This window comes from Coregonus clupeaformis, chromosome 14 (assembly GCF_020615455.1).
Source record: "Coregonus clupeaformis isolate EN_2021a chromosome 14, ASM2061545v1, whole genome shotgun sequence".
Lineage (NCBI taxonomy): Eukaryota > Metazoa > Chordata > Actinopteri > Salmoniformes > Salmonidae > Coregonus > Coregonus clupeaformis.
In genome coordinates this window covers 18,537,007-18,561,539 of record NC_059205.1, presented here as the reverse complement: position 1 = coordinate 18,561,539, position 24,533 = coordinate 18,537,007, and the positions used below count along the sequence as shown (strand labels likewise).

The 24,533-nt window shown below is 45.5% G+C and overlaps 1 pseudogene; it reads left to right on the top strand.

Moving 5' to 3' along the window:
* The window catches only part of LOC121581357, a 176,908-nt pseudogene extending 175,447 nt beyond the window's left edge, over positions 1-1,461 (top strand).
* The last annotated feature ends 23,072 nt before the right edge of the window (positions 1,462-24,533 follow it).

The following is a 24,533-nucleotide window of genomic DNA, read 5'->3' as shown; positions in this document are numbered from 1 at the left end:
GTCAGAGGAGAGGAGAAGATGTAGCTGTACAGACTACAGAGCCAGCCAAGCACCAGACCAGCCAACCCCCTGGTGTTCACTAATCACTGAGAGTAGACTTTGTGCTGTTCAGTTCACTGCAGTCAGAACAGAACAGCAGGGATGGCCTAACGTTATGCCTCCATTCCCCTTCCAGTAACACAGTTTCACTCTTTACCCTCTATTTACCTATTTGTCATGCAACCTCTCTCAAATACTCTCTCTCTCTCTCTCTCTCTCTCTCTCTCTCTCTCTCTCCCCCCTTTCCATACCTCCAGGAGGGGAGGGCCTAGCTCTAGTTAATGAACAGATCTTTAGATGATCCATCACGGGGAAGCCTGGCCTTCCTGTAATGATCGAAGCCGTCGATGATTCTGCGTCAGTAAGGCTGACAGTCAGGGTCACACACACCACATTGCCCCTGGGAGTGTGTGGACGTGTGTGTCCCCAGCATGATGCAGTCAAGGTTTGTGTGTGTGTGTGTGTGTGTGTGTCAGGTCTTCTTTAAGAACACAGGGTGCAGAAACAGTGTGTCAGGGATTCTTTTGAAGTTTGGGAGTGTGAGTCATTCATTCTTTAAGGGACTTAGGTAGTGTGTGTGTGTGTGACATCTTTTGGGTAAAGTGTGTGCCAGTGTTTCTTTAAAGCACCTTAGGTGTGTGTGTTCGATTAAGGTAATGTCTTTCTGGCAAAAGTTGTAGTAGAAAGACCGCTAGAGAGATCTCTCACTCTCTTACTTTGGCTTAACTGTGATGCCCCTGAATTTCCTCTGTGTCCCCACAGCCTTACATTGTCTGCCTCTAGGCTCTTCTATAATGCAGTAGTGTTGTGTTGTCGAACATAGAGCTAGTGATGGAGACTACCCCCAGTCCTTCCTGCCTCCCATCCCTTTCCACTACACGCACAAAACCATGCACGCACACACACACTTCCCTGTTCCTACACACCTCCCTGCCTCCCTCCTACCATAAGCCATGTGATGGTTAGATTGATAATATCCCTCCCATCACAAGTGATGGATTGACTGAGTGCATGTTTTTAATCAACCTACAGCATGTCATTGATTCCTCTGGTCTTCAGACCAATGTGATGGTGCGTTTTATGACTTCCTGCTCACGTTCCCATGGTGTTTTACTGATTAGGCTTAACTGATCAGGAAATAGATGATTGCCTCTCCCCGCTCCTCTCCTCTCCCAGGTTGTGGTAACAGCTCTATGAGCAATGACATGCGCTGGCTACCACTCCATTACCAACCTAGACTACTCCTCTGTGTGCATCGACACCATGAGTGCCAGGCATGATGCCACATGCCCGGGCATGACCTGCCACCAGATAGACAAGCGCCAGCTCTCCATCCCAGACACCTCGTACAACCTGGTCCTGGAGGAGGGCACCCAGGACGCCACGCTGGTAGAGCAGAACGACCCCAGGAAGGTGTCCTAGTAGGTGTCCCTATTGACAGGTGCTGAAGGAGTTACGAGGAACTATACACACAGGTTTAATAGATTTACATTTTTAGTCATTTAGCAGACGCTGTTATCCAGAGTGACTTACAGTTAGTGAGAACATACATTTTCCATACTGGCCCCCCGTGGGAATCGAACCCACAACCCTGGCGTTGCAAGCGCCATGCTCTACCAACTGAGCTACAGGAGGCCTCATATCCTCATCTCCTGTCCGTGTTAACTGGTCTGGAATCAAACCCAGGTCGTCTCAGTATAGTACCGGTACACACCTTAAAGCTAGAATCCTTAGTTGCTACATCCGTTTTTTGGACTTATAAATCAATTATATATACCCGTTGATTCTTGAAGAATACAACTTATAAATGCCTCATGAGCTTTGTTCAACTGTCGCACACCATCAGAACCCAAAATATAAGCTTGTTTTACTCCACTGTTTGTGAACAATGTAAATGTAAGCAAACACTATATAGCCTCAAAACATGGTTAAAACTATAAATGTTGATGTCATGGATGGTCAGTCCTTGCATCCATAGTCCTGTCTATGTATTTGAGAGTGGTTACATTTCTCCAGGCCCATCCCTCAGCTTTTTACTGAAACAGAAGTGGGGTGACCACTTTGTTATTGTTTCAATTAAGGACTCTAGTTTTAAAGGACAATGTTAGCTCACTGAGCTAAAGGCTAGCCATCTGTCATTCGGTCACAAGACCACATTACTCTAGGCAAGGCTACAAGGCTCCACACACACAAACACACACACACACACTCACACACACTCACACACACTCACGGCCACATTGTAGTAATGCAAGGTTGCATTACTGTCAGACAACCAACCCTAGCAATGTGATTGCACTAAAACAGAGTACCGATAGGCTAGACTGTAACATATTCCTCCTCTCCTGGTGAGGATATCAGAGATAGTGGTCCCCTGTATTCATATAGTGTCACTAAAGCACTTCACTCTAACCAGTCAATGTGAAGCACCATTCAGCAGGTACTTTACACTGGGATGTTATGACAATCTCAGCACTTGACACACACACACGCACACACACAAGCACTTGATGCTGACTTACTAGAGGAGTGTCGGTATGTGAGAAAAACATTTTGAAATGGAGAAGATGGCACCTGAATTTGTCCAATAACAGTGATGATTTTTGTTCTCTGGTTGAAAATGCTTTCTGCTGTGACGACTGAATGCTCAGCTCTGTAATGTGCCAAGTATAACGCTAACATGGTACTATCGTTGGACCAGGTCACAGATCATATCATGAGTCGGTAGAATGAGGAGAAAGGTAGCATGACATTGAATGTCACAACTGTTGTAAAAAAAACAGTATTACTATTCATGTTAATATGTTGAATAGAGATAGGGGAGACCGGGGGCAATTGTAACCAGGGTCAATTTTAACACCTTGAATTTCTCCAAACAGAAACAAGCTAGACAAGGTGGGATGGATTGAGAGTAGCTGAGGGGTGGGTTTAAAAGCTCATGTTCTTTAATAGTTATGACTGAAAACACGATTTATAATGTATAGGTACTATCTGCAGTGGGGAGAACAAATATTTGATACACTGCCGATTTTGCAGGTTTTCCTACTTACAAAGCATGTAGAGGTCTGTCATAGGTACACTTCAACTGTGAGAGACGGAATCTAAAACAAAAATCCAGAAAATCACATTGTATGATTTTTAAGTAATTCATTTGCATTTTATTGCATGACATAAGTATTTGATCACCTACCAACCAGTAAGAATTCCAGCTCTCACAGACCTGTTAGTTTTTCTTTAAGAAGCCCTCCTGTTCTCCACTCATTACCAGTATTAACTGCACCTGTTTGAACTCGTTACCTGTATAAAAGACACCTGTCTACACACTCAATCAAACAGACTCCAACCTCTCCACAATGGCCAAGACCAGAGAGCTGTGTAAGGACATCAGGGATAAAATTGTAGACCTGCACAAGAATGGGATGGGCTACAGGACAATAGGCAAGCAGCTTGGTGAGAAGGCAACAACTGTTGGCGCAATTATTAGAAAATGGAAGAAGTTCAAGATGACGGTCAATCACCCTCAGTCTGGGGCTCCATGCAAGATCTCACCTCGTGGGGCATCAATGATCATGAAGAAAGTGAGGGATCAGCCCAGAACTACACGGCAGGACCTGGTCAATGACCTGAAGAGAGCTGGGACCACAGTCTCAAAGAAAACCATTAGTAACACATTATGCCGTCATGGATTAAAATCCTGCAGCACACGCAAGGTCCCCCTGCTCAAGTCAGCACATGTCCAGGCCCGTCTGAAGTTTGCCAATGACCATCTGGATGATCCAGAGGAGGAATGGGAGAAGGTCATGTGGTCTGATGAGACAAAAATAGAGCTTTTTGGTCTAAACTCCACTCGCCGTGTTTGGAGGAAGAAGAAGGATGAGCACAACCCCAAGAACACCATCCCAACCGTGAAGCATGGAGGTGGAAACATCATTCTTTGGGGATGCTTTTCTGCAAAGGGGACAGGACGACTGCACCGTATTGAGGGGAGGATGGATGGGGCCATGTATCGCGAGATCTTGGCCAACAACCTCCTTCCCTCAGTAAGAGCATTGAAGATGGATCGTGGCTGGGTCTTCCAGCATGACAACAACCCGAAACACACAGCCAGGGCAACTAAGGAGTGGCTCCGTAAGAAGCATCTCAAGGTCCTGGAGTGGCCTAGCCAGTCTCCAGACCTGAACCCAATAGAAAATCTTTGGAGGGAGCTGAAAGTCCGTATTACCCAGCGACAAAGTCTGTATGGAGGAGTAGGCCAAAATCCCTGCTGCAGTGTGTGCAAACCTGGTCAAGACCTACAGGAAACGTATGATCTCTGTAACTGCAAACAAAGGTATCTTTACCAAATATTAAGTTCTGCTTTTCTGATGTATCAAATACTTATGTCATGCAATAAAATGCAAATTAATTACTTAAAAATCATACAATGTGATTTTCTGGATTTTTGTTTTAGATTCCGTCTCTCACAGTTGAAGTCTACCTATGATAAAATTACAGACCTCTACATGCTTTGTAAGTAGGAAAACCTGCAAAATTGGCAGTGTATCAAATACTTGTTCTCCCCACTGTATCTAGATGTAATGTATATACAAATATAAAATTACTTTATTCTTGCTATGTAACTACTGTAAAAAATGTGTGTAGAATGTACATGTAACAACAAAAGGAAAAGCTGTAAAAGCAACGTTTATTTTTGTCCTCTGAAGAGGGATTGCCCCCAAAAAAAAAAAAAAATAATAATAATATAGGCCTGATAAAAAAAAAAAAAAGCTACAGTGATGAAACTCACTCAGTACATGCCCATTTAGGTTCTCTCCCTGCTTGACATGTTTCACTTTTGACAGGTTTGCTTTTTAGGTGTGAAAGTATTTTTTTCCACTGGCTGTATTTTTCTTATATTGTCCTGAGCATAAATATCAAAGAATTTAAACTAGCATTATTTTCATCACTATATGTTGGCTGAACATTGACATGATTTACATTCATTTTGTCACTATTGTTGTCTCTTGCTAGGCACATGAGGTTTTGTCATGGCTGCTAGGGTTGGGGGCAATTGTAACACAGTGTTAAAAAGGGGCCAGTATGAAAAATGTATGCACTCACTAACTGTAAGTCGCTCTGGATAAGAGTGTCTGCTAAACGACTAAAATGTAAAAAAAAAAAAAAATGTACAAATGTATCCTATATTGTCTACTTAATCTACAGTACATTAAATACTATTGCAATCTGTGTAGCGCAGGTGAAACAACAGATTTATATGATGTTCACACACTGTTGTAGGTGATAAAATCAATCACCTTTACTGCTGCTGGATCAGCCGACCTGTACGTGGCAGTAATTAGTGATTTTATCGGAGGTGCAGAAGACGTGGATTTGGCGCATGTGCACTTACAGTAAGTCCATTCATCTTAAGATAGCTAGGTGAGACAACCACATATCACAATCATAGTAAGTAATTATTCCTGAATAAAGTAGTTACCAGCAAAGTCGTGACGTTAGGGGGAAGTTTGTTCCACCATTTGGGCATGCCAGTAGCCACACGTCAGTACACTCAGTCCACAGCCCAGAGGGGTGTAGGATTATGCATTTAACAGCATCTCACAACAGAGTCTAATAGTAGGTGAGCCCTCATCCCCCCCACCCAAACACACACACACACAACACACACCACCCCACCCCCAATACCTGACCGTGTGGCCTATCATTGTCTTGGGCCACCCTGAGTAAATGATACCCTCATGGTGTACAGGAATCTGACATCTATTGTATTATATAGTTGAGTATGAAAGACAGGATCAGGTTATCACTTATCAGTTGATGGATGTTCGTCCTGCCTGAGTTGACAGCAGGGGGTTGTTTCCAGAGAAATCTAGAACATGCATGCATGCGTACACACACACACACACACACACACACACACACACACACACACACACACACACACACACACACACACACACACACACACACACACACACACACACACACACACACACAATGTTTTTATCAGAGACCTGAGTCATTAGCCTGTCTGTTCAGACAGCAGGCAAATTAAGTGAGGATGAAATGGAGGACTGGAAGGACAGATGGGAGGATCGTCACTCTCTCCTCTTTTAGACAACCTTCCTCTGAACTCAGTCACTCACAGGGCCTGTTTCCAACTGCCCAGATTATAATGGTGCAGTCAGAATAATAAACCTCTATTTGATCGCTTCCTCTTTCACTCCCTTTCTCACCTCCCTCCCCTATCTCCACTATTTCATTCCTTCTCTCTCTTCCTCACTCACCTCCTCTCTCTCATGTCCTCTGACCTGCCTCAGCTCTCCCTACTCTCTCACCTTCCCTCGTTCCACTTTTCCATTCCTTCTCTCACCTCCTCTCTCAGCCCCTTTCCTTCTTCACAGTTATTTACTACCTCTCTCACCTCCCTACTCTACTCTTCCTACGTCCCTCATTCGTGTTAGCATTGTGTGTGTGTGTGTGTGTACACAGTGTGTGTCTGTGTGTGTTTGTTTCTTCATCTGTGTACTGTATGCGGTGTGTCATTTGAGCAGGGTTAGTGAAGGTGCAGTGCACTTTCTCTGCTCCTCTCCACATCATGCCTTCCTGTCTGTCTCTTTCTTTTTGTTTTCCCTCTAGCTCAACCATCCCTCTGCAGCACCACAGCTGTCACAATTCAACCCAAATGTGTGTGTGTACTTGTGAGAGCTTGGTAATGAGTGTGTATACTCCTGTGTGTGTATGCTGTGTGTATGTGTTATTGTGTGTATACATGGGGGTGGGAGTTTGTGTGGGTGGCTGCATAGAATGTGCTTTGATCATAGTGGAGCACAAACACCCCTCACAAAGAGCGTGGGGTGAGAGAGAAAGCGAGGGAGTGAAAGATGGAGGGAGAGAGGTGGACATTGTCAAAGAGGGGAGAGAATCACCAGAATTGGGAAAGCGAGAGAGAAAGGTAGAAGAGATGTCAAGAGACCGAGAGGACGGATGTCAGGGGCAGTTGAGGAAAACATGGAAAGGGGGATAGAGAGAAGGAGAAAGCCTAAGATAGAGATGGGAAGAGAGAGAAAGGATAGATGGAAGAGTATATGTGCAATAGTAAATATGCCTATTCCTGAAAGAGACGTGATTATGCACATCACAGGGACTCAGTGAGAGACCCCCAAAGAAGACTCTCATATCATACTGACACTCACAGAGTATGGATGGAGGGAGAGACAGAGAGATGGAGTGGGGAGAGAGAGAGAGTGGGAGAGATGGAGGGGAAAGAGTGATACAGTGTGACAAAGAGGAGGCTGCAGACAGAGAAAAGGGGAGAGACGGAGAGAGAGAGAGAACGAGGGAGAGAAAGAGAGAGAGAGCAAGTGGGAGACAGAAACCAAGACTGACAGAAAGCTAATGAGCAGTGCGCCAGTGTGATAGGGAGGTAGCAAGGGAGAGAGGGAGGGAGGGAGAGAGGGAGAGCAGCACACTTTCATCTAGAGTCTGCTTTGAGAATGTTTCATCATAAAAGCAAAAAGAATCTTAAAGCAAGTGGAAATTCACAAAATGGCGTCAGCAAGAGAGCGGGCAAAACAGAATAGACTATACCAGCACAGGAAAGAGAGGCGGAGGGATCCAGAGAAATTATAAGGGATAAAGAGATGGGGATATGGGGAAAGCTATGCTGTCCCAATAGTCTTAACAAGCTTCAGCTTCTCATCTCCCTCTCTTCATGACCACTGGTCGAACAACATGGTTAAAACATACACTAAATATACAAAGTATGTGAACACCCCTTCAAATTAGTGGATTCGGCTATTTCAGCCACACCCATTGCTGACACGTGTATAAAATCGAGCACACAGCCATGTAATCTCCATAGACAAACATTGACAGTAGAATGGCCTTGCTGAAGACCTCAGTGACCTTCAACATGGCACCGTCATAGGATGTCACCATTACAATATAATATAATATGCCATTAAGCAGACGCTTTTATCCAAAGTGACTTACAGTCATGTGTGCATACATTTGTACATATGGGTGGTCCCGGGGATTGAACCCAGTACCCTGGCGTTACAAGCGCCATGCTCTACCAATTGAGCTACAGAGGACCACATTTCTGCCCTGCTAGAGCTGCCCTGGTAAACTGCCAACTGTAAGTGCTGTTATTGTGAAGTGGAAACATCAGGAGAAACAACGTCTCAGCCACGAAGTGGTAGGCCATAGTACGGCACCGCCGAGTGCTGAAGCGAGTAGCGCATAAAAATCGTCTGTCCTATGTTGCAACACACTCACTACGGAGTTCCAAACTGCCTCTAGAAGCAACGTCAGCACAAGAACTGTTCGTTGGGAGCTTCATGAAATTTGTTTCCATAGACGAGCAGCCTCAAACAAGCCTAAGATCACCATGCGCAATGCCAAGCATCGGCTGGAGTGATGTAAAGCTTGCAGCCATTGGACACTTATGGTGCTGGAGTAGATGGCTGCCGTTTTACTGGCTCCAAACCAATAGTGCTATTTTATGTGTTTTTTCCGCGTTGTTTGTAACTTGTTTCTGCCACCGTCTCTTATGACCGAAAAGAGCTTCTGGACATCAGAACAGCGATTACTCACCTCAAACTGGACGAAGATTATATCTTTAACGAGTTGGACACAAAGGATTTAATGCAGATACAGGACCAGGCCCAAATCTCCATCATTCGTGTGAAGAATACAGGGGATGCAGGTCCGGGTGCCTTGTGAGAATTCGTCGGCAAGTGGGTAACCCGCTTCTACCATCCGTCGTATTGTCCAACGTACAATCATTGGAGAATAAACTGGATGAGCTCCGTTCAAGACTATCCTACCAAAGGGACATTAAAAACTGTAATATCTTATGTTTCACAGAGTCGTGGCTGAACGACGACATGGATAAATTACAGTTGGCTGGATTTTCCGTGCCTCCGGTAAGACAAGGGGTGGCGGTCTGTGTCTATTTGTCAATAACAGTTGGTGCGCGAAATGTAATATTAAGGAACGTTAATATATTGAGGTTTTGCTCGCCTGAGGTAGATTATCTCATGATAAGTTGTAGACCACACTATTTACCAAGAGAGTTTTCATCTATATTTTTTGTAGCTGTCTATTTACCACGACAAACCGATGCTGGTACTAAGACCACACTCAACAAGCTGTATAAGGCCATAAGCAAACAAGAAAATGCTCATCCAGAGGTGGCGCCCCTAGTGGCCGGGGACTTTAAAGCAGGGAAACTTAAATCCATTGTACCTCATTTTTACCAGCATGTTACATGTGCAACCAGAGGAAAAAAAACTCTAGGCCACCTTTACTCCACATACAGACACACGTACAAAGCTCTCCCTCGCTCTCCATTTGGCAAATCTGACCATAATTCTATCCTCCTGATTCCTGCTTACAAGCAAAAATTAAAGCAGGAAGTACCAGTGACTCGCTCAATACGGAAGTGGTCAGATGACGCAGATGCTAAGCTACAGGACTGTTTTGCTAGCACAGACTGGAATATGTTCCGGGACTCATCCGATGGCACTGAGGAGTATACCACATAAGTCATCGGCTTCGTCAATAAGTGCATCGATGACGTCGTCCCCACAGTGACTGTACGTACATATCCAACCAGAAGCCATGGATTACAGGCAACATCCGCACTGAGCTAAAGGGTAGAGCTGCCGCTATCAAGGAGCGGGACTCTAACCCGGACGCTTATGAGAAATGTCGCTATGCTGTCCGACGAACCATCAAACAGGCAAAGCGTCAATACAGGACTAAGATTGAATCCTACTACACCGGCTCCGACGCTCGTAGGATGTGGCAGGGCTTACAAACTATTACAGACAACAAAGGGAAGCCCAGCCGCGAGCTACCCAGTGACACGAGCCTACCAGACGAGCTAAATTACTCCTATGCGCGCTTAGGGGCAAGCAACACTGAAGCATGCATGAGAGTGTCGTGGAAATTCTACACAAGGGACACTCAAAGTCAATCTTAAATTAATCATTGTTTATTAAAAGTTAACTGGAGAGGTTCCAACAAACTTGATGCACCATAGTACACGTCTGTCAGGAGCTCCCTCGGGGCAGTCCCGTTAGTTCTCTTATATACTTACGCACACAAGTTACAGTACCAGTGAAAAGTTTGGACACACCTACTCATTCCAGGGTTTTTCTTTATTCTTAATATTTTCTACATTGTAGAATAATAGTGAAGACATCAAAACTATGAAATAACACCTATGGAATCATGTAGTAACCAAAAAAGTGTTAAGCAAATTAAAATATATTTTATATTTGACATTTGACTTCAAATAGCCACCCTTCGCCTTGATGACAGCTTTGCACAATCTTGGCATTCTCTCAACCAGCTTCATGGGGTAGTCACCTGGAATGCATTTCAAGTAACAGGTGTGCCTTCTTAAAAGTTAATTTGTGGAATTTGTTTCCTTCTTAATGCATTTGAGCCAATCAGTTGTGTTGCGACAAGGTGGAGGGGTAGACAGAAGATAGCCATATTTGGTAAAATAACAAATCCATATTATGGAAAGAGCAGCTCATATAAGCAAAGATAAACGACAGTCCATCATTACTTTAAGACATGAAGGTCAGTCAATCCAGAAAATTTCAAGAACTTTTAAAGTTTCTTCAAGTGCAGTCGCAAAAACCATCAAGCTCTATGATAAAACTGCCTCTCATGAGGACCACCACAGGAATGGAAGACCCAGAGTTACCTCTGCTGCAGGGGATAAGTTCATTAGAGTTACCCACCTCAGAAATTGCAGCCCAAATAAATGCTTCACAGAGTTCAAGTCACAGACACATCTCAACATCAACTGTTCAGAGGGGACTGTGTGAATCAGGCCTTCATGGTCGAATTGCTGCAAAGAAACCACTACTAAAGGACACCAATAAGAAGAAGAGACCTGTTTGGGCCAAGAAACACGAGCAATGGACATTAGCCTGGTGGAAATTTGTCCTTTGGTCTGGAGTCCAAATTTGAGATTTTTGGTTCCAACCGCCGTGTCTTTGTGAGAGGCGGTGTGGGTGAACGGATGATCTCCGTATATGTATTTCCCACTGTAAAGCATGGAGGAGGAGATGTTATGGTGTGGGGGTGCTTTGCTGGTGACACTGTCTGTGAATTAGAATTCAAGGCACACTTAAACAGCATGGCTACCACAGCATTCTACAGCGATACGCCATCCCATCTGGTTTGGGCTTAGTGGGACTATCATTTGTTTTTCAACAGGACAATGACCCAACACACCTCCAGGCTGTGTAAGTGCTATTTTACCAAGAAGGAGAGTGATGGAGTGCTGCATCAGATGACCTGGCCTCCACAATCCCCCGACCTCAAACCAATTTTGATGGTTTGGGATGAGTTGGACCGCAGAGTGAAGGAAAAGCAGCCCACAAGTGCTCAGCATATGTGGGAACTCCTTCAAGACTGTTGGAAAAACATTCCAGGTGAAGCTGGTTGAGAGAATGCCAAGAGTGTGCAAAGCTGTCATCAAGGCAAAGGGTGGCTATTTGAAGAATCGCAAATATAATATATATTTTGATTTGTTTAACACCTTTTTGTTTATTACATGATTCCATATGTGTTATTTCATAGTGTTGATGTCTTGACTATTATTCTACAAAGTAGAAAATAGTAAAAATAAAGAAAAACCTTGAATGAGTAGGTGTGTCCAAACTTTTGACTGGTAGTGTATATTTGCATGATTTAGCTTATTCATTATTCATAATTAATTCATCATTAACATTTTGGTTCATGCATGTGAATGACCAATACCTCACGAGGCTTCTTCTCTCCAAGCTGAGACCTTGAAACTGAGATATCCCTTCATTCTCAAAACAAGGTTCTGGGCATACTGCCAAATTGCAGACTCTGATAGTGAGGATTCGTTCAATCAGTTACTTGCATGAACACAGAAATTGGTTATTAGAAAAGCACAAACATACAGTGCATTCGGAAAGTATTCAGAACCTTTGACTTTTTCCACATTTTGTTATGTTACAGCCTTATTCTAAAATGGATTAAATTGTTTTATTCTCTCATCATTCTATACCCCGTATTGACAAAGCATAAACTGTTAATTTTTTTTAATGGTTGCAAATGAATTAAAAATAAAAAACAGAAATATCATATTTACATAAGTATTCAGACCCTTTACTCAGTACTTTGTTGAAGCACCATTGGCAGCTATTACAGCCTCATGTCTTCTTGGGTATGACACTACTTGGCACACCTGTATTTGGGGAGTTTCTTCTCTGCAGATCCTCACAAGCTCTGTCATGTTGGATGGGGAGCGTCGCTGCACAGCTATTTTCAGGTCTCTCCAGAGATGTTAGATCGGGTTCAAGTACGGGCTCTGGCTGGGCCACTCAAGGACATTCAGAGACTTGTCCAGAAGCCACTCCTGCATTGTCTTGGCTGTGTGCTTAGGATCGTTGTCCTGCTGGAAGGTGAACCTTCACCCCAGTCTGAGCTCCTGAGCGCTCTGGAGCAGGTTTTCATCAAGGATCTCTCTGTCCTTTGCTCCGTTCATCATTCCCTCCATCCTGACTAGTCTCCCAGTCCCTGCCGCTGAAAAACATCCCCACAGCATGATGCTGCCACCCACCATGCTTCACCGCAGGGATGGTGCCAGGTTTCCTCTAGACGTGACGCTTGGCATTCAGGCCAAAGAGTTCAATCTGGGTTTCATCAGACCAGATAATCTTGTTTCTCTTGGTCTGAGAGTCCTTTAGGTGCCTTTTATCAAACTCCAAGCGGGCTGTCATGTGCCTTTTACTGAGGAGTGGCCTCCGTCTGGCCACTCTACCATAAAGGCCTGATTGGTGGAGTGCTGCAGAGATGGTTGTCCTTCTGGAAGGTTCTCCCATCTCCACAGAGGAACTCTGGAGCTCTGTCAGAGTGACCATCGGGTTCTTGATCACCTCCCTGACCAAGGCCCTTCTTCCCCGATTGCTCAGTTTAGCTCGGAGTCTTGGTGGTTCCAAACTTCTTCCATTTAAGAATGATGGAGGCCACTGTGTTCTTGGGGACCTTTAATGCTGCAGAAATGTTTTGGTACCATTCCCCAGATCTGTGCCTTGACACAATCCTGTCTCGGCGCCCCACTGACTATTCCTTCGACCTCATGGCTTGGTTTTTGCTCTGACATGCACTGTCAACTGTGGGACCATATATAGACAGGTTTGTGCCTTTCCAAATCATATCCAATCAATTGAATTTACCACAGGTGGACTCCAATCAAGTTGTAGAAATATCTCAAGGATGATCAATAGAAACAGGATGCACCTGAGCTCAATTTTGAGTCTCATAGCAAAGGGTTTGCATACTTATGTAAATAAGGTATTTCCGTTTTTTATTTGTAATACCTTTGCGAAAAATACTAAAAACATGTTTTCACTTTGTGATGATGGGGTATTTTTTGTAGATTGATGAGTAAACATTTTTATTTAATCCATTTTAGAATAAGGCTGTAACGTAACAAAATGTGGAAAAAGGCAAGGGGTCTAAATACTTTCCGAATGCACTGTGTATTGTTCAAGTAAAAAGAGCTCTACCGTACTATTAGGCCTATGACATGGAGGATGTACTGTGTCTGTGTGTTAATGTGTTGGAGGGAATGTGTGTTTGCATTCCCTTGAGACATAGAAAAGGGAAAGAAGTTGTGTTGGGGAGAGAGTTGAGTTATTGACTAGTCTGATGACGGTCGGGCGTGCAGGTGGCTCGGGTTGGCTGGGCGGTCTGGCTGAAATTTTATATAGAGGGTGTCTTAATAAAGACAATCAAAAGTTAAATCTTTGTACTTTATTTGTAAGAGTTGTTCATTTGTTAGGCTATTGGTTAAAGGTGCAACACAATATTGATTATTTCATTATCATTGATCTAGTTCAGTCTTATCAATCGCTTAAACATATTAAATGAGGGTCTCTTACCCAGCTTGATGACTGTGGGCATTTTTGATTACTTTTTGTTGTTCTAAATAGAGATGGCTAGAAGGGCCATGGGTCATAGTAGATTGTGTAGAAATTCAGGGAATGAGTTTTAGATGCCCCCAGAAATGGGAGGACCCTCAGACCCCCGCCAAGTTATGTCCCCCCCCACTTCTAAAACCAAAGTTGTGCCCCTGGGTATCGGTATAGTATTGAGTCCTCTACTGTCTTTGTGCATGTCAGCTTACAGTCTGCAAGAACTAAATGCACAGACAGAGAGGAGACTGGTTGGGGGGGGGGATAGTAAGACATGGAATTCATCTAAACATGAACATATTGGTTGAGTACACGATGCCTTCACACTCCTTTCACACACACACACACACACTGTACACACACACTAACTCACAGATGTATCATTCAAACATTTTACACTCCTGTCCTTCTCACTCTTTCTCTCTCTCTCTCATTCTCTCTCTCACACACAGACACAGACACACACACACACAGCAGAGAGAGGCCACGGGCGTGCTGAGGTGTGAAATGTATTTCACAGCTCGACACGCTCCATGAATCACTCTCGCCGTTGCTTTAGCAACCATTTGGTGGGATATCGGCTCCGACTAACACTTTTAATCTCTAACCTTTAGTACACTTTAAAGTGTGCCATGGCTGGGACATTGTCTTCAGTCCATTTAAAAGTGCACTAAAATAAGGAAGACAGAGTGTCTTTAGTTACGGTTTAAAGTGTTAACTCAGTATTGCTACCTTTCGTGAAACTTGGTATCATACAGTCTGAAGTTGTTCTTGTTGGAATGATGTCTGCAGCCCAGACCATTTCAAACATTTATCACCTCAGCAGAAGGCCCTTGGCAAGCAGAAGGAAACACAGAGAAAAAGAAGAATGTGAAATTCAGACTACAAATCCATTATCTTTGTGTATACTGTATGCCTGGCTTGACTGCATACGCCATTGTCACTGTGTTTGTGTGTGTGTGGGTGTATGTACAGTGCATTCGGAAAATATTCAGACCCCTTGACTTTTTCCACACTTTGTTACTTTACAAACGTATTCTAAAATGGATTCAATCGTTCTTTTCCTTATCAATCTACACACAATACCCCATATTGACAAAGCAAAAACAGGTTTTTAGAATTTTGGGGTATGACGCTACAAGCTTGACACACCTGTATTTGGGGAGTTTCTCCCATTCTTCTCTGCAGATCCTCTCAAGCTCTGTCAGGTTGGATGGGGAGCGTCGCTGCACAGTTATTTTCAGGTCTCTCCAGAGATGTTCGTTCGGGTTCAAGTCCGGGCTCTGGCTGGGCCACTCAAGGACATTTAGAGACTTGTCCCGAAGCCACTCCTGCGTTGTCTTGGCTGTGTGCTTAGGGTCGTTGTCCTGTTGGAAGGTGAACCTTCACCCCAGTCTGAGGTCCTGAGCGCTCTGGAGCAGGTTTTCATCAAGGATCTCTCTGTACTTTGCTCCGTTCATCTTTCCCTCGATCATGACTAGTCTCCCAGTCCCTGCCGCTGAAAAACATCCCCACCGCATGATGCTGCCACCCACCATGCTTCACCGTAGGGATGGTGCCAGGTTTCCTCCAGATGTGACGCTTGGCTTTCAGGCCAAATAATTGAATCTTGGATTCATCAGACTAGAGAATCTTGTTTCTCTTGGTCTGAGAGTCCTTTAGGTGCCTTTTGTCAAACTCCAAGCGGGCTGTCATGTGCCTTTTACTGAGGAGTGGCTTCCGTCTGGCCACTCTAGCATAAAGGCCTGATTGGTGGAGTGCTTGTAACACTCTGGCTCTATGGACGTTTATATTGAGCCAGGGTTGTTCATTTTCTTGTGTTTGGGTGTATTTCATTTGGTGGTGTTGGGGATGGGTGAGTTTCAGTTTGTTTGTGTCATGTGGTGATTGGTCGATGACTCCCAATCGGAGGTAACGAGTGTCAGCTGTCGGCTCGTTATCTCTGATTGGGAGCCATATATATTCTGTGTGTTTTCTCCTTTGTTTGGTGGGTTATTGTTTCTTTGTTGCTGTTAGTCGTATTTCAGTTTAGAACTTCACGTATCGTCATTTGTTGTTTTCTTCGTGGTTGCTTTAAGTTAATAAAGTCATCATGTTCACTCGCAACGCTGCGCATTGGTCTCCTCCTTCAGACGATCGTGACAGAATAACCCACCACAAGAGGACCAAGCGGCGTAACAAGCGGCAACAGGACCTACCTACGCAGGATTTATGGACGCCTCCTAAGGATTTTTGGACATGGGAGGAGATTCGGGCTGGAAAGGGTCCTTGGGCACAACCGGAGGAATATCACTGCCCTCGTGAAGAGCTGGAGGCAGCTGCAGCCGAGAGGAGGTGGTATGAGGAGGAATATCACCGCCCTCGTGAAGAGCTGGAGGCAGCTGCAGCCGAGAGGAGGTGGTATGAAGAGGAAGCGCGGAGTCGAGGCTGGAAGCCCGTGGTTACTCCCCAAAAATTTTTTGGGGGGGGGCACATGGCTTGGGCGCCTGGGCAGCAGGAGGCTGCCACAGGTAGAGCTGGAGAGAAGGCTATCGGATTACGGGAGCCATTGGCGAGTAGAGGGAGGGAAGTTGTTGTGGCACGGCATGAGAGACTGAAGTGTGTTCCCAGTCTGGTCCGGTCCGTTCTTGATCCCCAGTTAAGGCCAGTGGTGGGTGTTCCCGGTACGGACCGGTCTGTTCCTACTCCACGCACCAGGTCCACGATGTGCGTCGCCAGCCGGCCAGAGTCTGCCGTCTGCCCTAGGGCGTCTGAACTGCCCGTCTGCCAAGCGCTGCATAAGCCGCCCGTCTGTACTGAGCCTGCAAAGCCGTCCGTCTGCCATGAGCCTTCAGAGCCGTCCGCCAGACAGAATCATACACCTGCTATGGAATCAGCAGGAGCCGACGCAGCCTATGCTGGACTGGAGGCTCGGGTTCGTGACCGGCAGGAGCGGCTCATGCGGATGGGAGCCGTCCTGCTGGAGGTGATGACTGCAATCCGAGGCTGGGGTCCGCCTCCACCGCTAGCCGCCCAGCCAGCACCATCAGCCAGCCATGAGCAGCCAGACCCGTTAGCCAGCCATGAGCAGCCAGATCCGTCAGCCAGCCATGAGCAGCCAGATCCGTCAGCTAGCCATGAGCAGCCAGATCCGTCAGCCAGCCATGAGCAGCCAGATCCGTCAGCCAGCCATGAGCAGCCAGATCTGTCAGCCAGCCATGAGCAGCCAGATCTGTCAACCAGCCATGAGCAGCCAGATCCGTCAGCCAGCCATGAGCAGCCAGACCCGTCAGCCAGCCATGAGCAGCCAGATCCGTCAGCCAGCCATGAGCAGCCAGACCCGTCAGCCAGCCATGAGCAACCAGATCCGTCAGCCAGCCATGAGCAGCCAGATCCGTCAGCCAGCCATGAGCAGCCAGATCCGTCAGCTAGCCATGAGCAGCCAGATCCGTCCAGCCAGCCATGAGCAGCCAGATCCGTCAGCCAGCCATGAGCAGCCAGATCCGTCAGCCAGCCATGAGCAGCCAGATCCGTCAGCCAGCCATGAGCAGCCAGATCCGTCAGCCAGCCATGAGCAGCCAGATCCGTCAGCCAGCCATGAGCAGCCAGATCCGTCAGCCAGCCATGAGCAGCCAGATCCGTCAGCCAGCCATGAGCAGCCAGATCCGTCATCCAGCCAGGATTCGCCAGAGCCGTCGAGCCAGGATCCGCCAGAGCCGTCCAGACAGGATCAGCCAGAGCCTTCCGCCAGACAGGATCAGCCAGAGCCTTCCGCCAGACAGGATCAGCCAGAGCCTTCCGCCAGACAGGATCAGCCAGAGCCTTCCGCCAGACAGGATCAGCCAGAGCCTTCCGCCAGACAGGATCCGCCAGAGCCGTCCAGCCGAGATCCGCCAGAGCCGTCCAGCCGGGATCCGCCAGAGCCGTCCAGCCGAGATCCGCCAGAGCCGTCCAGCCGGGATCCGCCAGAGCCGTCCAGTCGAGATCCGCCAGAGCCGTCCAGCCGGGATCCGCCAGAGCCGCCCAGCCGGGATCCGCCAGTGCTGTCCAGCCGGGATCCGCCAGAGCCGTCCAGCCGGGATCCGCCAGAGCCGCCCAGCCGGGATCCGCCAGAGCCGCCCAGCCGGGATCCGCCAGAGCCGTCCAGCCGGGATCCGCCAGAGCCGTCTAGCCGAGATCCGCCAGAGCCGTCCAGCCGGGATCCGCCAGAGCCGTCCAGCCGAGATCCGCCAGAGCCGTCCCAGCCGGGATCCGCCAGAGCCGTCCAGCCGAGATCCGCCAGAGCCGTCCAGCCGGGATCCGCCAGAGCCGTCCAGCCGTGATCCGCCAGAGCCGTCCCGCCAGGATCCGCCAGAGCCGTCCCGCCAGGATCCGCCAGAGCCGTCCCGCCAGGATCCGCCGGAGCCAGCCAGCCAGGATCCGCCATCTAGTCAGGTGCTGCCCCTTAGTCCGGTGCTGCCCCTGAGTCCGGTGCCGCCCCTTAGCCCGGTGCTGCCCCGTAGTCCGGTACTGCCCCTTAGCCCGGTGCTGCCCCTTAGTCCTGTACTGCCCTTTAGTCCGGTACTGCCCCGTAGTCCGGTGCTGCCCCCTTAGTCCGGTGCTGTCCCTTAGCCCGGTGCTGCCCCTTATCCCGGTGCTGCCCCTTATCCCGGTGCTGCCCCTTAGGCCGATGCTGCCCCTTAGTCCGGGGTTGCCCCTTAGTCCAGGTGGGGTTAGGTGGAGGGTGGTCATTGGGAGGAGGCTACCGAAGCAGGTTGTGACTGTGGTGGGGTGGGGATCACGACCGGGGCCAGAGCCGCCACCATGGACAGACGCCCACCCAGACCCTCCCCTAGTCCTGATGTTGGTGCGCCCGGAGTTCGCACCTTTAGGGGGTACTGTAACACTCTGGCTCTATGGACGTTTATATTGAGCCAGGGTTGTTCATTTTCTTGTGTTTGGGTGTATTTCATTTGGTGGTGTTGGGGATGGGTGAGTTTCAGTTTGTTTGTGTCATGTGGTGATTGGTCGATGACTCCCAATCGGAGGTAACGAGTGTCAGCTGTCGGCTCGTTATCTCTGATTGGGAGCCATATATATTCTGTGTGTTTTCTCCTTTGTTTGGTGGGTTATTGTTTCTTTGTTGCTGTTAGTCGTATTTCAGTTTAGAACTTCACGTATCGTCATTTGTTGTTTTCTTCGTGGTTGCTTTAAGTTAATAAAGTCATCATGTTCACTCGCAACGCTGCGCATTGGTCTCCTCCTTCAGACGATCGTGACAGTGCTGCAGAGATGGTTGTCCTTCTGGAAGGTTCTCCCATCACCACAGAGGAACTCTGGAGCTCTGTCAGAGTGACCATCGGCTTCTTGGTCACCTCCCTGACCAAGGCCCTTCTCCCCCGATTGCTCAGTTTGGCCGGGCGGCCAGCTCTAGGAAGCGTCTTGGTGGTTCCAAACTTCTTCCATTTAAGAATGATGGAGGCCACTGTGTTCTTGGGAACCTTCAATGCTGCACTCATTTTTTGGTACCCTTCTCCAGATCTGTGCCTCAACACAATCCTGTCTCAGAGCTCTATGGACAATTCCATGGCTTGGTTTTTGCTCTGACATGCACTGTCAACTGTGGGACCTCATATAGACAGGTGTGTGCCTTTCCAAATCATGTCCAATCAATTGGATTTACCACATGTGGACTCCAATCAAGTTGTAGAAACATCTTAAGGATGATCAATGGAAGCAGGGTGCACCTGAGCGCAATTTCGAGTCCCAAAGCAAAGGGTCTGAATACTTATGTAAATAAGGTATTTCTGTTTTTTATTTGTAATACATTTGCAAAGATTTCTAAAAACCTGTTTTTGCTTTGTAATTATGGGGTATTGTGTGTAGAATTGTTTTATTTATTCCATTTTAGAATAAGGCTGTAACGTAACAAAATGTGGAAAAAGTCAAGTGGTCTGAATACTTTCCAAATGCACTGTATGTGTGTGTTAATGTGGCTTGTGTGTATGTCTTGTGTTGGCACCTAAGCCCAGCATTGAACAGATCAGAGCTACAGGGTCCTGATGGACCCCTTACGTAACACTGTCACTAATGCAACACTTCAACCTCTAGATAGAACAACCTGCACCTGCACCTTCACTACTAATACTGTCACCTCCCTCCCCCTCTCCCTCTCCCTCTCTCTCTGCCACTCTTGATCAATGAAAGGGGAGAGGGAGGTCATAGGCAGAATGAAAGAGAGAATAGGTAATCAGAGAAATTGGATGCTGGGAGGAAGAGAAGGAGATGAGGAACACTGACTCTATTCATAGACGTTATTACATCATAGTGTTACATGATCTACCCCGCTTGGAGTGTCTGGTGTGATGATGTCATACTGAACCAGTGAACCATCAAGGGACTGATCTATAGAGTGTCCATGCAGGTCACCCGTGATACGAGTCAGTATTCGACATCCACCCATGTCTAAGGACGTCAGGAGATGCCGTGGAAACCGGCCACTAGGGGCAAAAGTCAGCGCTGTTACCTTCAAGTAGGTTTCGGTTTTGCTAGGGTGTTGTGGATGAGGATGGTGGATGGGTGTAAGCATCTGGCTCTAAGGTTGCATGTTCATATTCAGTGTTAGATTTTTTGTTTTGAGTTAAGCCTATCCCAAACCTTAACCCTTCCCTTCACCATTCAGAGTTAAGGTTTGAGATAAGGGTTAAGGTTTGGGAGAGTTAAACAAAATTATCTCAAAAACAACTTTCTATTGCTGGATTTGAACATGCAACCTTTCGCACCGGAGGCAGGTGCTTAGGCAGGTCAAATGTCAAAGTTGTTCCAAGGTTAGGTCTTAACTCTGAATGGTCAAGGTTTGGGATAGTTGTTTTTCTTTCCTCAAAAACAACTTTCTATTGCTGGATTCAAACATGCAACCTTTGGCACTGGAGGCAGGTGCTTACGAAGGTAACAGCGCTGACTTTTGCCCCTAGTGCCCAGTTTTCAACATCATCTCTCAGATGGGCGTAAACGTCTGCCTCTGGTGCCAAAGGTTTCATGTTCGAATCCAGCAATAGAAAGTTGTTTTGACACCAAAGGCTGATGCTTACGCCCATCCGCCATCCCCGTCCACAAAAGCCTAGCAAAACAGAAACCTACTTGAAGGAAACAGCGCTCACTGTTGCCCCTAGTGGCCGGTTTCCACGTCATCTCCTGACATCCTCAGACATAGATGGACGTCGAATACTTACTTGTATCATGGGTGACCTGGCTGTGCTGTGTCAAACCTATGTTTGTGTTCAATTATTTTTGGCTTAGAAGACAGCAATTGTGTTTCCTCTGAAGAGTCCTTTTGATGATGTAACAGGTGTTTATGTGTGTGTGTGTGTGTGTGTGTGTGTGTGTGTGTGTGTGTGTGTGTGTGTGTGTGTGTGTGTGTGTGTGTGTGTGTGTGTGTGTGTGTGTGTGTGTGTGTGTGTGTGTGTGTGTGTGTGTGTGTGTGTGTGTGTGCGTTTGTGCGTGTGTGTGTGTGTGTGTGTGGGCTTGTATTACTATCCTCGTGTGTACCGGGAATCCCCAAAAGTCCCCACAAGGATAGTAAAAATGCTCCCTCATGGGCACATTTCCCGCTTCCCATGAGGACAAATACTTTTTTTAAGCTTAGGGGTTAGGGCTTAGGGTTATAATTAGGTTAGGGTTACAATAAGGATAGTACAACATATGGTGGGTGGGCTTGTATTACTTGTGTGTGTGTGTGTGTGTTTCTATGTTCCTCTTTTCTGTGTGAATGGTGAGTCTCCCATCATCACAGCAGGAGCTCTGCCTTCCAGGTAAAGGACTGTAGAGATCTGGACACACAGTAGGAACCACTCAGAGAAAGAACAGGATATATCCTCTCTCGCCCTACGGACACACACACACACACACACCGTCATATGAGAGTCCAGACCTTCATCAAATATTCACCATTCTGAGGGAGACACTACCACTAATGGGATGTACATTACTTCACCTGAACACCTGAACTATACTGTATAAGCTACAATCGTTTGTATATAGTCAATAAAATACAATTGTGTATTATTGTATATCGTTTTGAGGCAATACAGTTTCTATCTTGGTTTCCAGCCCCCGTTATGTTGTTATCGCATGGTAGATGCTATAAGCAGTCATAACAAACTTATGTCATTATGACATAGCTTGTCGGATGGTAACTATAGCTGTAGTAGTGTAATAGCTATGTTATATCATGTTCTGTATTAGTGTATTAGCTATTTTACATCATGTTCTGACAAGTAAAGAGGCTCCTATTCCAAAACGTTTTGATATTATTACGGGAGCAAGTCCAGGAGTTTTTGAGGCCGTCCTTGTTTTTTCCCTAGCGTGGCTGTGTGCATTTCATACGGATCAGAGAAGATATTTGTAAACAACAGTAAGAGCACACGCACGACCACACACACATGCATGCACACACACACACACACACAGCCCTCCCTGTTGCTACTCAGAGCCACTGTCTGGAGGGAATGGGCTCGTGGTAATGACTGGAGCGGAATCAGTGGAATGGTATCAAACACATCAAACACATGGTTTCCATATGTTTGATGCTATTCTATTTACTCTGTTCCAGCCATTATTATGAGCCGTTCTCCCCTCAGCAGCCTCCACTGGTCCCACCCTGCTCGGTAATTCGACCATGCTTACTACAAGTTTAGATAGCTGGCTGCTAGACTAACCTACCAACAACATTTTTGCTGAAATGGGCTAATTGAGTGACTGCTGATGCACAAACAAATTTCGAAAATACACCTTGTGTATTCTATTATTCTAACTCTAAACAGTAAGTATATATAATATAAATACACTACCAGTCAAATGTTTAGACACACCTACTCATTCAAGGGTTTTTCTTTATTTTTACAGTTTTTTACATTGTAGAATAATAGTGAAGACATCAAAACTATGAAATAACACACATGGAATCATGTAGTAACCAAAAAAGTGTCAAAGTAGTGGTAATGATGGACTGTTATTTCTCTTTGCTTATTTGAGCTGTTCTTGCCATAATATGGACTCTTTTGCCAAATAGTGCTATCTTCTGTATACCCCCCCTGCCTTGTCACAACACAACTGATTGGCTCAAACGCATTAAGAAGGAAATAAATTATATTTTAAGAAGGCACACCTGTTAATTTAAATGCATTCCAGGTGACTACCTCATGAAGCTGGTCGAGAGAATGCCAAGAGTGTGCAAAGCTGTCATCAAGGCAAAGGGTGGCTATTTGAAGAATGTCAAATATAAAATATATTTTGATTTGTTTAACACTTTTTACTACATGATTCCACATGTGTTATTTCATATTTTTGATGTCTTCACCATTATTCTACAATGTAGAAAATAGTAAAAATAAAGAAAAACCCTTGAATGAGTAAGTGTCCAAACTTTTGACTGGTACTGTATATACATACACACCTACTCATTCAAGGGTTTTTCTTTATTTTTTCTGTCTCTATAAAGACATATTGTCCCTCTGGTCTAAGTATACTATATTTGTCCCCATTAGGGATGACTTGTCAAGTAGTGTTGTTGCTTAGTTTGTTCAGGGCTACTCTTCACATATTTACTATGTTTACAACTGGTCTTCATATGTTTAGTATGTTTAAAACTGGTCTTCACATGTTTAGTATGTTTAAAACTGGTCTTCACGTTTAGTATGTTTACAACTGGTCTTCACATGTTTAGTATGTTTACAACTGGTCTTCATACGTTTAGTATGTTTACAACTGGTCTTCACGTTTAGTATGTTTACAACTGGTCTTCATATGTTTAGTATGTTTACAACTGGTCTTCATATGTTTAGTATGTTTACAACTGGTCTTCATATGTTTAGTATGTTTACAACTGGTCTTCACGTTTAGTATGTTTACAACTGGTCTTCACATGTTTAGTATGTCTACAACTGGTCTTCATATGTTTAGTATGTTTACAACTGGTCTTCATATGTTTAGTATGTTTACAACTGGTCTTCATATGTTTAGTATGTTTACAACTGGTCTTCATATGTTTAGTATGTTTACAACTGGTCTTCATATGTTTAGTATGTTTACAACTGGTCTTCACGTTTAGTATGTTTACAACTGGTCTTCACATGTTTAGTATGTTTACAACTGGTTTTCATATGTTTAGTATGTTTACAACTGGTCTTCATATGTTTAGTATGTTTACAACTGGTCTTCACGTTTACTATGTTTACAACTGGTCTTCACATGTTTAGTATGTTTAAAACTGGTCTTCAAATGTTTAGTATGTTTACAACTGGTCTTCATACGTTTAGTATGTTTACAACTGGTCTTCACGTTTAGTATGTTTACAACTGGTCTTCATATGTTTAGTATGTTTACAACTGGTCTTCATATGTTTAGTATGTTTACAACTGGTCTTCACGTTTAGTATGTTTACAACTGGTCTTCATATGTTTAGTATGTTTACAACTGGTCTTCATATGTTTAGTATGTTTACAACTGGTCTTCACTTTTAGTATGTTTACAACTGGTCTTCATATGTTTAGTATGTTTAAA